General features: G+C 37.8%; 1 protein-coding gene across 4 annotated transcripts in view; it reads left to right on the forward strand.

Annotated features, from left to right (window-relative positions):
* Nucleotides 1-16,194, forward strand: part of chst11 (carbohydrate (chondroitin 4) sulfotransferase 11) — a 68,844-nt gene that overhangs the window by 16,701 nt on the left and 35,949 nt on the right. The gene's annotated exons all lie outside the window — the stretch shown is intronic.

A 16,194-nucleotide genomic window follows, 5' to 3' on the forward strand; every position in this document is an offset into this window, starting at 1 on the left:
TATTTAATATTAATATTGTTAATTAATATTATAGTTAATAATAATAATAATGTTTAAATGATATTGCTAACAATTATTATAATAATATTATTTTATATAAAAAAAAGTAATTTCTTTTTTGTGTGTGACTTAGCCTTTCATTAGTCTTACACGGTAATAGCCGAGTATATTTGGGATGTTTTTGAAATAAAGTGAACCTGCAGCACTTTGGGTTCACTTCACAGTGCATGTTAAAAGTGAAGCCGAGCACTCCCAAATGTGCTGCTGTAGATATCAGGCTATACGTGATAGGAATGTAAAGTCTATAACAAATCGCAGTCATTTCAAATAATCGCATATAGCCGTATATAACACTGTAAAGAACAAACACTGTAACATTTGTCAAGGCGAGCAGAGCACTAGAGGGAGAGCAGATTCAGACTGGAAAATGCTTGAACCGCACTTGTAATTTGGAGGTTGTCTGATTTAATGAAGCTAATTAGAGGTGTAAGTGGGTGATCTAATCAAAGCGCACTCGTTACAGAAGAGGCCCATCAGTCTGACCCCCCCGTGCTGAGCAGTAATGGTACGCTCCGGTCCCGTGTAATGGACTGCATGGATTAGTCTCTGGGGTGGGATCGGTCGGTGGGTGAGCACCGAGTTGCTGTATCTTTTCCTCGTTTCCTCATGCCACTCTTGGTCTAAAACATTCATGAGGTTCCTCGGGTCAAATCGGCACCAGTCTCGTGCAGCTAGACCGTGACTAATAGCATAAGGCCGCCCACTTAGACAGGAAGACAACATCTGACCCACATGAAAAGCAGCCAACTACAATCTGTTGTTTTTAGGTGGTGTTTAGGGGCGGCTTTACAGTCAAATGAGCTGCAAGGAAGACTGATCGCAGGAAAGTTGTGTGCGACTGGTGAGGATTGTAAACGTGTACATGCTGCATCCTCTCATTACAGTGTGGTGAAGACAGTGCATGATATACATTGAGTCATGTTTTGACACTGCAGTGGGAAGAGGGATGGTTTTAAACAGCTCAGAGGTGATGATTGAAGTCACGCCGTGGCTGAAGTGCTGTAGTGTCATTTGTCTTGGAGCATCTGCTGTTTGCTTCTCCGTATCTAACCGTACATTAGACCTACACTGTGCTGATTATAGATCTGAATGGCGCAGTCTCAGCTTCAGATTTGGACACTGTGGGTTTGAATTTAATCAATTGGTTGTTATTTTTCTGTCCTGCAGCCTCGGTTTGCTTATCTTCTCTTCTTTCTCCTCCTCCTCCTCTTCTTCTTTAAGGGTGTGTCATAGAGAATTAGAGGTTTGTGGTGGAAGCGTGTTTGAGAGAGGAGAAACTCTGACCTAGCAGCTATAAATAGAGCCCGGCTTGCTTCACAGAGAGAGTAATAATGTATACTACAGTATGTGTAACTATAAGTTTTCCTGCTTGAATTTCTGCATAATTATCTTTTGGACGTTTATGTTAATCGCTTACAATGATCCAATTCTGTCAAACGATGAATAGGGATGAGGCATGTTGGAAATAGCTACTTGATACACTGTAAAAATGGGAAATGTGCAGTTGTTATCTTAATGTCAGCATGATTTTTGTTGTTTGCAACCCATTTTGCTTTCGTAATGTGAAACAAGAAAAAAAAAATAGTAATGGCACTTGATTTTCGCCATCAGGAAGTGATTGGAGAATGAAAAATGGCCATTACAGGTTTTCTAAAAAGACGCCTAAGTAGCTATTTGGCAAATTGTTAATATTATCTAAATGCCAACACAACCAACAATCAATTCTATAATTTTTTATGTAATTATAGAATTGAATTATTATTATTATTTATTTAATTAATTAAATATATTATTTTATTATCAATTTATTATTTTATTATCATTATTATCATTAATGGAAGCTTGTTGCCGCCACAGAATAAAACATTTTATCCTAAAACTTTTTTTCTCAGAATTGCGAGATATAAAGTCAGAATTGTGAGTTATAATTTTAAAGTCAGAATTGCGAGATATAAAGTCAGAATTGTGAGTTATAAAGTCAGAATTGTGAGTTATAAAGTCAGAATTGTGAGTTATGAAGTCAGAATTGCGAGTTATAAAGTCCGAATTGCGAGTTATAAAGTCAGAATTGCGAGATATGAAGTCAGAATTGCGAGTTATAAAGTCAGAATTGCAAGTTATTCAGTGAGAATCGCGAGTAATAAAGTCAGAATTGCGAGTTATAAAGTCAGAATTGTGAGTTATAATTCAGAATTGCGAGTTATAAAGTCAGAATTGCGAGTTATAAAGTCAGTATTGCGAGATATAAAGTCAGAATTGCGAGTTATGAAGTCAGAATTACGAGTTATGAAGTCAGAATTGCGAGTTATAAAGTCAGAATTGCGTGTTATGAAGTCAGAATTACGAGTTATGAAGTCAGAATTGCGAGTTATAAAGTCAGAATTGCGAGTTATAAAGTCAGAATTACGAGTTATGAAGTCAGAATTGCGAGTTATAAAGTCAGAATTGCGAGTTATGAAGTCAGAATTGCGAGTTATGAAGTAAGGATTGCGAGATATAAAGTCAGAATTGCGAGTTATGAAGTCAGAATTGCGAGTTATGAAGTCAGAATTGCGAGTTATGAAGTCAGAATTGTGAGTTATGAAGTCAGAATTGCGAGTTATGAAGTCAGGATTGCGAGATATAAAGTCAGAATTGCGAGTTATAAAGTCAGAATTGCGAGTTATGAAGTCAGAATTGCGAGATATAAAGTCAGAATTGCGAGTTATAAAGTCAGAATTGCGAGTTATGAAGTCAGAATTGCGAGTTATGAAGTCAGGATTGCGAGTTATGAAGTCAGAATTGCGAGTTATGAAGTCAGGATTGCGAGTTATGAAGTCAGGATTGCGAGTTATAAAGTCAGAATTGCGAGTTATGAAGTCAGAATTGCGAGATATAAAGTCAGAATTGCGAGTTATAAAGTCAGAATTGTGAGTTATGAAGTCAGAATTGCGAGTTATGAAGTCAGGATTGCGAGATATAAAGTCAGAATTGCGAGTTATAAAGTCAGAATTGCGAGTTATGAAGTCAGAATTGCAAGAAAAAACGTCACAATTATCTTTTATTCTGTGAGATAAAAAGTCGCAATCATCTTTTTATTTATTTTATTCTGTGGTGGAAACAAGCCTCCATATCATTATTATCATTATTTTATTATTAATACATTATTTTATTAAATATAACAAAAAAAGTGGAGTGTTCCTTTGACACAAGAAAATATAAAAATATTTTTTTTACAGTGTACTTAAAATTCTACATCAGCAGCCATCTACAGTGTAAAAAATGATACGATCAATAAGTTATGACAACGTATGTTTTTACATTGCTTTAACTCATCAAAATAAGTTAAGCCATTTTCAACTTGCTTTATGCATCATACAAGATTCAAGTCAGTTTCATGTAATTTAAATTGAAATGACTTAAACATCGAAGTTGATTGTACTTACAGCAACTTTTGTACAGTGCATGCACAATGAAATACAATCCATCATGTAGGAAGGAGACAAAATGTAGATCTCTTTAATGAGAGAACATCCTTAAATGGAGGCTAAATGCTTTTTAATGCCTATGGGGACCATACTGTAGTTCTAACACGCCACACCATTATACAGCTCAGTTAGATGCTTTTATTTTAATTGCTGAGTCTACTTTTGAGAGATTTATTAACATTTTGAAGATATTTTCTGAACACCCATTTAAAGTGATTTATTGCATTTCTGGCTCATTTTTAATCTGAAAAAAGCCACTGAGATGGGCGGTATACATGGTTCGCAAGCAAATTTGGTGAGAGACGGATATGTTTGGAGAGAGGCATATTGATTAAAGGGTCACATTCATGCACTGCGCTCTCTAAAACTTATGGTGCGTAAACACTTGAGAGAGTTTATCGGATACCTCATTTTTGCTTCAAAGAGCTTAAGTATCCATCATTTTATTTCCCAGAGTCCCCGGTATAAACAAACGTCTGACATCTGCCAGGTTTGCAGCTTGATGTCACCCGGTGGTGTTGTCAGATGTGGTTAGTTGCTGTGTTTCCCAACAAAATTGTCCACTATGACCTGAAATCAAAAGTAGTTACAAAGTGGAGCAGTTGCATCAGAATGAGAGGGGGAGAATGCAATAGCAATGTCCATGAAAGGAAGAGTTTACTCAAAAATGACAATTTATCGAAACCACATGACTTTCTTTTTCTGTGGAAAACAAGTGGATATGAGTTTTGAAGACAGAACAAACTAAAAGCTATCCATTTACTTCATATTTTATTGCCTACATTAATCAATACTTACAATATGTTGTGATATTTACAAGTATCATAATATTTATATTTACAATTGAGAACAAATAAATTAATATTTATAGCAATATTTATTTAGCAAGAGTGCTGTTGTTCCCGAATATCAGATTTGCTGCGTTTCAGATTTTTGCTACTGTGCAAAACACAGTATAACGTTTCATTTCTGAATGAATTTGCGTTTTTTTTAATGAGCAAATTATTCAATATTTTGTTTTGAGATTTTTGAGAATTATGAGATTTGCTGCGTCTCCAAGCAAAACACCGGTAGTGTTTCGTTTCTGAATGAATAAGTGTTTTTTAATGAATCGGTTAAGCAAATTATTCAATATCGAATATGAGTTTAGCTGCGTCTCAAAGCAAAACACAGGTAGTGTTTCGTTTCTTGAATGAATCAGCGTTTTTAAATGAATCAGTGAAGAGAATGATTCAATATTCGATTATGAGATTTGCTGCGTCTCAAAGAAAAACACAGGTAGTGTTTAGTTTCTTGAATGGATCAGCGTCTTTAAATGAATCAGTTAAGAGAATGATTCAATATTCGATTATGAGATTTGCTGCGTCTCAAAGCAAAACACAGGTAGTGTTTCGATTCTTGAATGAATCAGCGTTTTTAAATGAATCAGTTAAGCGAACGATTCAGTATTCGATTATGAAATTTGCTGCGTCTCAAAGCAAAACACAGGTAGTGTTTCGATTCTTGAATGAATCAGCATTTTTAAATGAATCAGTTAAGAGAATGATTCAATATTCGAATATGAGATTTGCTGCGTCTCAAAGCAAAACACAGGTAGTGTTTAATTTCTGAATGAATCAGCGTTTTTTAATGAATTGGTTAAGCAAATGATTCAATATCGAATATGAGATTTGCTGCATCTCCAAGCAAAACACATGTAGTGTTTAATTTCTGAATGAATCAGCGTTTTTTAATTAAGTCCCAGTGAACCGGAAGTTGCAACCGACTTTATTTCAGTGATTTGACGTATTTCCGAGAGAAACGGAATACTAAATGAGCAGAACAGAGGGCGTGGTTTGTTTTTTCCTCCATGTTACCTGATTGGATATAGAAACGTAGGCGTTTCATTCAAAAAACGCACCTCCTCACCATCTCTGTTTATTAGCTCGCGGGCAGTTGGATGGGCATGTTTAATGATGGCATGTCGGTGTCGAAGCCCAAGCCGTCATACAGACGTCATCAAAAAAGGCCTGCCAATGTAGAGGGGAGGAGCATTTTCAGATTTTGATTAAAGATTACAAAGCCAAATAATTTTTTGATGCGGATTGACTTGCACAGATGGATTGTTCACCACAAAACTAGCAATTTGCGCTAACAAAGTAAATATGATCAATTTTGATTTCACGAGGACTTTAAGCAAATGATTCAATCAAATCGAATATGAGTTTAGCTGCGTCTCAAAGCAAAACACAGGTAGTGTTTCGATTGTTGAATGAATAAGCGTTTTTAAATGAATCAGTTAAGCGAACGATTCAATATTCGAATATGAGATTTGCTGCGTCTCAAAGCAAAACACAGGTAGTGTTTAATTTCTGAATGAATCAGCGTTTTTTAATGAATTGGTTAAGCAAATGATTCAATATCGAATATGAGTTTTGCTGCGTCTCAAAGCAAAACACAGGTAGTGTTTCATTTCTGAATGAATAAGTGTTTTTGAATGAATCGGTTAAGCTAATGATTCAATGATTCACTCATTAAGACAGCCACATGTTTCTTTTCTCAATGATTCAGTGTTTTTGAATGAATATGTTGACACTTGTTAAGAGTCTTGTTTACTTTCTGAACGAATTAGCGTTTTTGCCTTAAATAAATAACAGATTTTTATAATTATGATTGAGATTCAATTAGAAAAGATTCTACAATCATGCATGCTTTTAAGTCACTGAAAATCTCCTCTGCCATAGTTTTCACATCTTGAGGCAGCATATTTGCATTTTATTATCATATTTAGACGTGTGTTTGGATGAACTATTCCATCTTATGCTGTACTAACCTGCACTAACTCTTCAAAGCTTTGTGTGAGAAGCACACGTCTTTGATCACTGTACACAATGCAACAGAAAATGAAGCTTCTGAGCGCTATAGCTGTTGAAATGACAACGGCTGTAGACTAGTGACTGTTTCCTATTCTCCAAACCAGGAAGACTACGTTCCTATGGGAATGCTTTGATTGTAGTTGGGATGTGAACAATGACTACAGGCTGCATTTCAACTATCTTTTTCTTTTTTTCTCTCTCTTCTATTTAGCTGACACAAGCACTTCCTTCCGTCCTCGAGACTAGCTAATTACGCACATGGGCACACAGAGCGATGTTTAGCATTGGCCTGGAAATGCTCTTGACAACCCGCCGATGGTTTTAAGCTTTATTGCATCATCACTGATGTCAGAAAGTACAATCATATTTAACCTCAGGATCTATACCAGACTCTTGTGGGCATTATACATCAAAGTCAACAGGGAAATATTTCATATGTGGGAAGTCTTTCTTGAAAGGGGAGAGGTTCGGCTGATTGAATCGATAATAATTGCATATGCAGAACACAAAAGGTCACCTATGTTTTCTTAGTGTTATAAAATTTGATTATGAGGTCAGTGTGTGCTCGGAAACCTCTCTTCATTATCTGTGTGTGTGTGTGGTCTGTGACTGTGAGGGAATGCACTGTATTGTTTGACTGTCTCTTGTGTTTTGTTGAGTGGCAGATGGCTCTCCAGCCTGCAGACGTGTTATCGCACACCAGGGGGTCCGCACGCACAAACACAACAACACAACTCCATGCATTAGACCACCAACATGTCGACTTCTTAGATTGAGGGGAGCGTTTTTCCCTTTTCATTTACTATATATGGCACTTTCCACAAGTAGGGCACTAAATAAAGCTTAAAAAGTCTCAAAAATTATTTTTTTGGTTAGTGAAAGAAGATGAAGTGTGTAATTTTCGGTGCCACTGGCATCACCAATGAAGGTTTGCTTATTTTTTATAGAGAAAAAATTACACACTACAGCTTTGACATTCAGAAAATGTTGTTTGTTCACCTCATAAATATTTTATGAGCTGTGTTAGTTTCTATTTATTGCATATAACTTTTCCAATGCTGTTACCAAAATGTACCTTTATTTGTGGGATTTCATTATTTCGTTATCTCGAACCTCATTGGTTCTTGCTGAAGCTCAAACATGATGCGTAACACGAGAATTAACCTCATTGGTTCCTGTTAAACCTCAAATATGACGTGTAACTCGAGAATGAACCTCGTTGGTTCTTGCAGAAGCTCAAATATGATGTGTAACACGAGAATGAACGTCATTGGTTCTTGTTAAACCTCAAACATGATGTGTAACACGAGAATTAACCTCATTGGTTCTTGTTTAACCTCAAACATGATGTGTAACACGAGAATGAACCTCATTGGTTCTTGTTTAACCTCAAACATTATGTGTAACACGAGAATTAACCTCATTGGTTCTTGTTTAACCTCAAACATGATGCGTAACATGAGAATGAACCTCATTGGTTCTTGTTAAACCTCAAACGTGCTGCGTAACACGAGAATGAACCTCATTGGTTCTTGTTAAACCTCAAACGTGCTGCGTAACACGAGAATGAACCTCATTGGTTCTTGTTAAACCTCAAACATGATGCGTAACACGAGAATGAACCTCATTGGTTCTTGTTAAACCTCAAACATGATGCGTAACACGAGAATGAACCTCATTGGTTCTTGTTAAACCTCAAACATGATGCGTAACACGAGAATGAACCTCATTGGTTCTTGTTAAACCTCAAACGTGCTGCGTAACACGAGAATGAACCTCATTGGTTCTTGTTAAACCTCAAATGTGCTGCGTAACACGAGAATGAACCTCATTGGTTCTTGTTAAACCTCAAACATGATGCGTAACACGAGAATGAACCTCATTGGTTCTTGTTAAACCTCAAACATGATGCGTAACACGAGAATGAACCTCATTGGTTCTTGTTAAACCTCAAACATGATGCGTAACACGAGAATGAACCTCATTGGTTCTTGTTAAACCTCAAACATGATGCGTAACACGAGAATGAACCTCATTGGTTCTTGTTAAACCTCAAACATGATGCGTTACAGGAGAATGAACCTCATTGGTTCTTGTTAAACCTCAAACGTGCTGCGTAACACGAGAATGAACCTCATTGGTTCTTGTTAAACCTCAAACATGATGCGTTACAGGAGAATGAACCTCATTGGTTCTTGTTAAACCTCAAACGTGCTGCGTAACACGAGAATGAACCTCATTGGTTCTTGTTAAACCTCAAACGTGCTGCGTAACACGAGAATGAACCTCATTGGTTCTTGTTAAACCTCAAACGTGCTGCGTAACACGAGAATGAACCTCATTGGTTCTCACACGTCAAGCGAACATGCTTGAGCTTCCGTTTCCCACAACTGATGTTTGAGTTGATGAATGTTTATATGTGAATAAAAGCCTAAATTCAATCTGTTCATCATGTAAAGTGCTCGCGTCTCTTCAGAAAATTTGGACTAAACCGCTTAATTCATATGGATTCGTTTTTTGAAGCGTCAAAGTGTTTGTTGTGTAGCTGTCAATGGAGGGACAGAAAGCTCTCAGACTTCATTAAAAAGATCTTCATTTGTGTTCCGAAGATGAACAAAAGTCTTGAGGGTGAATACATGATGACAGAACTTTTAATTTTGGGGTGAACAAACTCTTTAATGAGTGCATGGACAGTTTAATAATGAATCAGTGTGTTTGTGTTAGTAGCTGATGCAGCTCAGATGAAGATCTGGTCAGATGGGCAGCCAAACTCAGTCTTTAGCCATCAATTTGTCTGATTGTGATCTGCTTCTTACTATCATCGCCATCTTGTTTGTTTGTGTGTGTGTGTGTGTGTGTGTGTGTGTGTGAGAGAGAGAGTATGATTGAGTATCTTCCATCAGAGTTTGAGGGTCACCTTTAAACCTGACAGCATCTTGACAGTGAGTTAGAGCCGCACTTAAAGCTGAAGCACTGCATGCGCACGTGTTCTTGAACATCTATGTGTTGCGTGTTTTGCATAAGGCTGTTGTTTTTGGCTGGAGTCGCAGGACATATGCAGATAATCCTGCGACCACCCGCAATGCAGATCAAAACAGCCGAAGGAAAATATTTGCAGTAAATATATGAATACGAAAGTGCTTTGGGTGACATCCGTATCCCGTTGGTTGTGAGTTTGAGGGATGTGAAGCCATTTTTCTCGGTCTGCCTTCAAGGTGACACGTTTGTTGGCTAGTTTCAGATGTAATGTGATCTGAGGGACAATATGGACGGATGGAGACGCAGAGGGAAGAACGAGACGGATGAATAATGACAGCCTGGGTCGCCCCAAAGAGAGAGCGTGTGCACATTCTCTTTGCACAAGGACAGTGATACAAAGATGAAGAAGGACAGAACAGGAAATAGAAGGATGCAGATTCGTCCCGATAGTCTCAAGAAAGAGTTTGGATAATGAATACAGCTCTCTCTGTGTGTGTGTGTGTGTGTGTCCACATTCAGTATGCAATTAGAGTGCTGTGTCGGCATCACGCCGCCAGGATGCTGACACGCTCATAAAAAGCCTCACAAACAACTCAAACACACACACACACACAGCAAAGGTCCTGTGAATAATGCAGTTAGTAGTCATATTCATGACTCTGGCTAGGCTTTTGCCTAAATTGTGGGGAACAAATATCCCCCTCAAGGATGGTAAAACTTGTAATCACCTAGAATGGAAGATAAGCAAACAGTCCCCATGAGGAAAACGTCTTAATAAACAGACTAAATAATGCCTTAATGGAGGTTTTCTGTGAAGGTTAGGGGATAAAAAACATCATTACCTCGGTATAAAAACAATAGAAGTCAATGGAAAGTCCCCACAATGACAGAAAAAGCAAACATTGTCTATTAGACTCCAATCTCCCAGCTATTTAGCTCTGATTCAACGTTCTTGACCTACAATCCCGGGACCAGACACAGAGATGACCACTTTTACAGCACTCACCCACACACCAACTCACACACCCCTCTGATTAAATATAGTAGGAGAACATGACAAACACTCTTAACTTGTCCGGCTAAGTGGAAAGCCAGACATACGAGTGAAGTTTTTTCTGTTGTGGTTTCGGACTGAATCGGTCATCTGAGTTTAAACACTCTGAATTTATATACAGAGTACAGACACCTTAAAAGGGCTAGTTCACCCAAACATTTACTTTCACCCTCATGACTTTTCAAGTCCAGTGAAAGACAATTGTTTTTTTGGACTTTCATTATATCAAAATACTGTATGTTATTTTGTGTTTCGCAGAAGGAAAGAGCAACACTGGGGTAAGTAAATGAGAAAGTTTTGGGTGAACTGTCCCTTTAAGAACAACTTTTACACAACATTTGTTCAATGTTAGGGCTATTTTACATCGGTAAAAGAGGATTAGGCTGCTTCAACAGTGTTGAAATCTGACAAAAGACCTTACACACACACACACACACACACACACACACACTCAAGCTCATTCATGAAGTCATTGGTGAATTGGAAAGATCATCCTGTGGTTGTCTGGGTGTAGTGAGTCAGAATATTTCATTGTAAGTTCCCACACACACTTCTTACTACTTCAGTAATGTGTTTTAAGTTGTTTGATCATATTAAGAAAATATAAAATAGAACATTTCATTGCTTAACTTTCTGCTATGCTAATATATTCTACATTTTCTAAAGACTCTCTTTGCCATCACAGTAATTGTTATTCAAAAAAGATTTGTATTAAAACAATAATTAGAGAATGAAATGCTTGAGCAAAAGAGAAATGAGAAAATGCCAGCAAAGTTAATCAGAGAAAGTGGACAAACTGCCCAGATGTCTGTGTCTGGTGGGAAGCAAACACACACTTCCTCGCAGTCCACGTAAAACACACACACACTCAATCAATGCTTATCAGTCGTTGATTAATGAAGTCACCCAAATACGTTGTAAATATTGAACTCTTAATTTAAAGCTAATTCAAACCATAATGAGATTGAAACCTCGCCTCTTTCCACAAGGGAAAGATGATGAATGAACAGGACTCTTACAATAAAAGCACTGTACCATGGTACAATGAGGGTATCAGATGGTAAAAACATGTTACTTTGATATATAATAATAATAATAATAATATAAAAAAGAGACATTTCCATGGGACATGTCCAAAAAAACATGGCATTTCTATGAGACATGTAAAAAACAAGGCATTTCCATGGGACATGACCAAAAAACCAATGCATTTTCATGGGACATGTCCAAAAAAACATGTAATTATCATGGGACATGTAAAAAACATGGCATTTCCATGGGACATATTTTCTTGGGACATGTCCAAAAAACATGTAATTATCATGGGACATGTAAAAAACATGCCATTTCCATGGGACATATTTTCTTGGGACATGTCCAAAAAACAGCATGGTATTTCCATGGGACATGTAAAAAACATGCCATTTCCATGGGACATGTTAAAAAAATAGGGCATTTCCATGGGACATGTCCAAAAAACAACATGGTATTTTCATGGATCATGTAAAAAACAAGGCATTTCCATGGGACATGTCTAAAAAACATGGCATTCCAAAGTCCAAAAAACAAACATACAAATAAAAAACATAGCAATGTGTCCATTTAGTGTAGTATTTTAATACAATTAATTATATCAAAATGTTGTTTTTATTTATTTATATATTTTAGAATGAATGAAAGTCAAATGCAAAATAAATCACAAAAAAAGGAAATAAAACAAGTGCATTGATTTCTACTCACCTGCCACAATAATGCAATGCCTTTAAATGATTTCCATGCACTTTTATGAATTAATCAGCATATCCATGATAATTAAATTTCATTTTTAATCAATTGAGAGCCCTAGTATTTATTTTTTGCTAATGGGAAATGGTTCAAAATAACAAATCTGGCTGTGTTTTAGTGTGTTGGCAGAGATCTGATGGTCTGTATTCGTCCAAATGGAGCCCTGTCATCTTTTATTGACTAAAAACATCTTTTTTTATTACTGTATATGTGATTTTATGAGCGAGTGCATTTAAGTTGTAGTCTGACTTATGGTTTTGTGCTCCGAGCGGTGATAAGGGAACTGATGTGTTTTAGAGTATGTTACGGGTAGATAGAGACAGATTAATCCTCCGGTATACCATAATCCTCGGCTGATGGATGGCTGCAGATATGCGACTATGTGATCATGGCTGGGCGGAAACAGGCCTGCTGGGAATGAGCAGCGCAAGGTTATGTGTACAGCTGGGCCAGTTAATAATCCAGAGTTTTTATATACAGCTATTTCTCCGTTTCGGTAATATCTATTTTGTTTAGTGCTGTTCATTGGCTGTAAACTCGGAGTTTAGGAGGCTAAAAACATTCCTGCTTTGCTCATTTAGTTTTCTGATTTCCCCTAGGAGTAAACAAGATCTCTGTGCCTTAGGTCCTTTAGTTTGCCGGCTCTCCGGAATAAAACATTGCCATTAGATCCTCATCTATCAGCAGTGAGACATTTCATCAATGTGTACAGCCTCAGCTCTTCACAGCTTAATATTCATAAAGCTGCCCACTACATGGCTCATCTCAAACAATGGCTAACTGTCTGATGAAGCGGGTGAGCTGAAGGTCACGCAGCGGAGAGGGGGGCAGCTGCTGTGTTGTCAGCATATGGGACATTACAGCAGGTGTGTGTCCAATAGACCACCGATTTAATAACAGCAAGATCCACCTGGACGCAGGTGGGATCATTTTAGTGCATGTTCAGGCAGAGCGAACCCATATTCAACCCCAAATACAACACACACTTTGTTTGCAGACCATTGTTTCTGGTTGTAATGAGTTAGCAGGCAAGATAAGTTCAGTGTGTGAGGTCAGTAAGATTTGTTTGAGCGAAATTAATAATTAAATTTTTTAGCAACGATGCATCAATTGGATCAAAAGGGACAGTTTCTGTTTCCAATTATAGCTACTTTATTCATGAAACAATCCTGTGTATCAGTGTTTCCACAAAACTACAAAACAATAATAATAAATGTTTCTTGAGTATCAAATCAGCATATTAGAATTATTTCTGAAGGATCATGTGACACTGAAGACTGGAGTAATGATGCTGACAGGAATACATTGCATTTTACAATGTATTCACATAGAAAACAGATATTTTAATGATATATAGTTTTACAGTTTTTACTGTATTATTGATTACATCAATTCAGAATTGATGAGCATAAGAGATTTCTTTAAAAAAAAAAAAAAACAGTTTGAACAGTGTATATACACTATATTGCCAAAAGTATTGGGACACCCCTCCAAATCATTGAATTCAGGTGTTCCAATCACTTCCATCATGGCCACAGGTGTATAAAATCAATCACTAGGCATAGAGAAAGAGCACCACGCGTCATAATCCGAAGACCACGCCCACCGGGGGGGAAAACAATCGAACGCTCTCCATTGACTTTGCATTGCGTGAAGCGGCATCCTTGTAATTTCGGACTTATAACAAAAAACAGAACAATGTCTAAAAGCGGATATGTGACAAAGTGTACAGTAAACAAGCTAAGCAAAACCCACAACCCAAAACCCAGACGTTTTTATAAGCTGTTGACCCAAAAACGAGCGTTTAAGGACAAAAAAGTTGATACAGGCCATTGTGACAGAGCGACAGAGCGTGACACGTTATATTACACTGAGAAGTAGGCTACACACACTACAGGGGAACGTAATCAGCGACTGGAAATATCATATATAAAACTGACATTTGGATATTTGACTTAACAGTGACAACATATTTACTGCACACACAGGCAAACTGAGTGTCAAGATCCCAAAATGTACCCATTCTTCCTGCTGAAGCGTCACGTTTTACTGCCTTTATCCACTTTTGTCTCCTTAAACTCTCGTTTTTTGGGGTCGACAGCTTATAAAAACTTATTTCTGTGTTTTTTAGCTTGTTTGCTGTACACTTTGTCACATATCAGCTTTTAGACATTGTTCTGTTTTTTGTTATAAGTCCGAAATGACAAGGATGCAGCCTCACGCAATGCAAAGTCAATGGAGAGCGTTGGATTGTAAGCTGGAGTGACCAATCACGCTTCTCTGTCTGGCAATCCGATGGGCGAGTCTGGGTTTGGCGGTTGCCAGGAGATTATGGTGTGGGGTTGTTTATCAGGGGTTGGGCTTGGCCCTTAGTTCCAGGAACTCTTAATGCTTCAGCATACCAAGACATTTTGGACGATTTCATGCTCCCAAATTTGTGGGAACAGTTTTGGGACGGCCCCTTCCTGTTCCAACATGACTGCGCACCAGTGCACAAAGCAAGATCCATAAAGGCATGGATGAGCGAGTTTGGTGTGGAGGATCTTGACTGTCCTAACAGTCCTAACCTCAACCCGATAGAACACTTTTGTGATGAATTAGAGCGGAGACTGTGAGTCAGTCCAACATCAGTGCCTGACCTCCCAAACATGCTTCTAGAAGAACGTCAAAAATTCCCATAAACACACTCCTATACCTGGTGGAAAGCCTTCCCAGAAGAGTTGATGCTGTTATAGCTGTAAAGGGTGGGCCAACTCCATATTAAACCCTACGGATTAAGAATGGGATGTCTTTAAAGTTCATGTAAAGGCAACTTTTGGCAATATAATGTATGTTCTATGTCACTAAACATGATTGAAAAACTAATAATGAATAGTTCTCATTGTCGTTCATTGTTCAATTGTCAACTTTCCAAGGTCCCAAAATTACCCAAAAAGTACATATTCATTTGCCATCCATGAATGGTTTTCTGGGGGATTCCGCCAGTTTCAAAATGGCCGATATTGGCCAAGTAATCAAAGTATGAATGAGTAAACATTTGCAGGAAACAAAGAATAGCGTTTACGGCTCATAAAATGGTACTTTCCGGTTAAAGTTCTCAGCCTGTCCCTAAAAAAGTTTGACAACACGTTTGACGTTAAGTTTCATTTTCATGACAGAATGAAAATTGCAAAAAAAGTCTGTTTTTGGCCTGGCACAGATGGAATCTGCACACTTTTTTTTCACATTTTCAGATCTGATTAGCCAAAATGTTTTATAAACAGAAATATGAAGAACCTGAATGACGGGTCTTCGAATTCTGCGGGCTCGTATTCCATGTGGGCATTTATAACTAAATATGCATGATATAAAGAAGGATTACTTCCTCATATGAGTGAGTGATAAAGTAGCATGCAGGTGAGAGGGATTTGAACATCTCTGAAAGACCAATTAAATCGTATAAACCCATCTCTCGTGCTAATGGCGACCCCTCAGGTTGTCGACCCTGCTGATCCATGTTTCTTCTCCAATAGTCTCTTTATCCCTCATTAACACATCGTCCTCTGTCACTCTCGTTTTCCTTTCATCCTGTCGTTCCCAGCGGTCTCGGTTTCATTCGGATCCCTTACCTCGAGCTGGATTGAGCAGTCAGACATCAGACGCTCTGAGAACGCTGTGCACTTAACAGGCATTGACACACTTTTAAACAAAGCTCTCATTGTGCGGAAACGCATATGACTCTTAACATAACGCAAATACATGTTATAAGTCGAGATAACGTTACATGAACGAGTATAGTGCTAAATCTGTCAGTCCTCGCACTGCTACAGCAGCATGGCACAGAGAGCGCTTTCATAGGGCATCATTTCAGCAGTGCTGGTCATTAGCTTTCATGTAGTGTTATTTCAGCAGTGCCAGTCACTCTCTGCAGACTCGCTGCTGAGACACAAACTGTATAAAACTATTACTGTCAGTTACAGCATGGCAGAGCGTCTACACATGCATCGGCATGCTT

The sequence above is a fragment of the Gobio gobio genome (genome assembly GCF_949357685.1).
Source record: "Gobio gobio genome assembly, chromosome: 5".
Classification (NCBI taxonomy): domain Eukaryota; kingdom Metazoa; phylum Chordata; class Actinopteri; order Cypriniformes; family Gobionidae; genus Gobio; species Gobio gobio.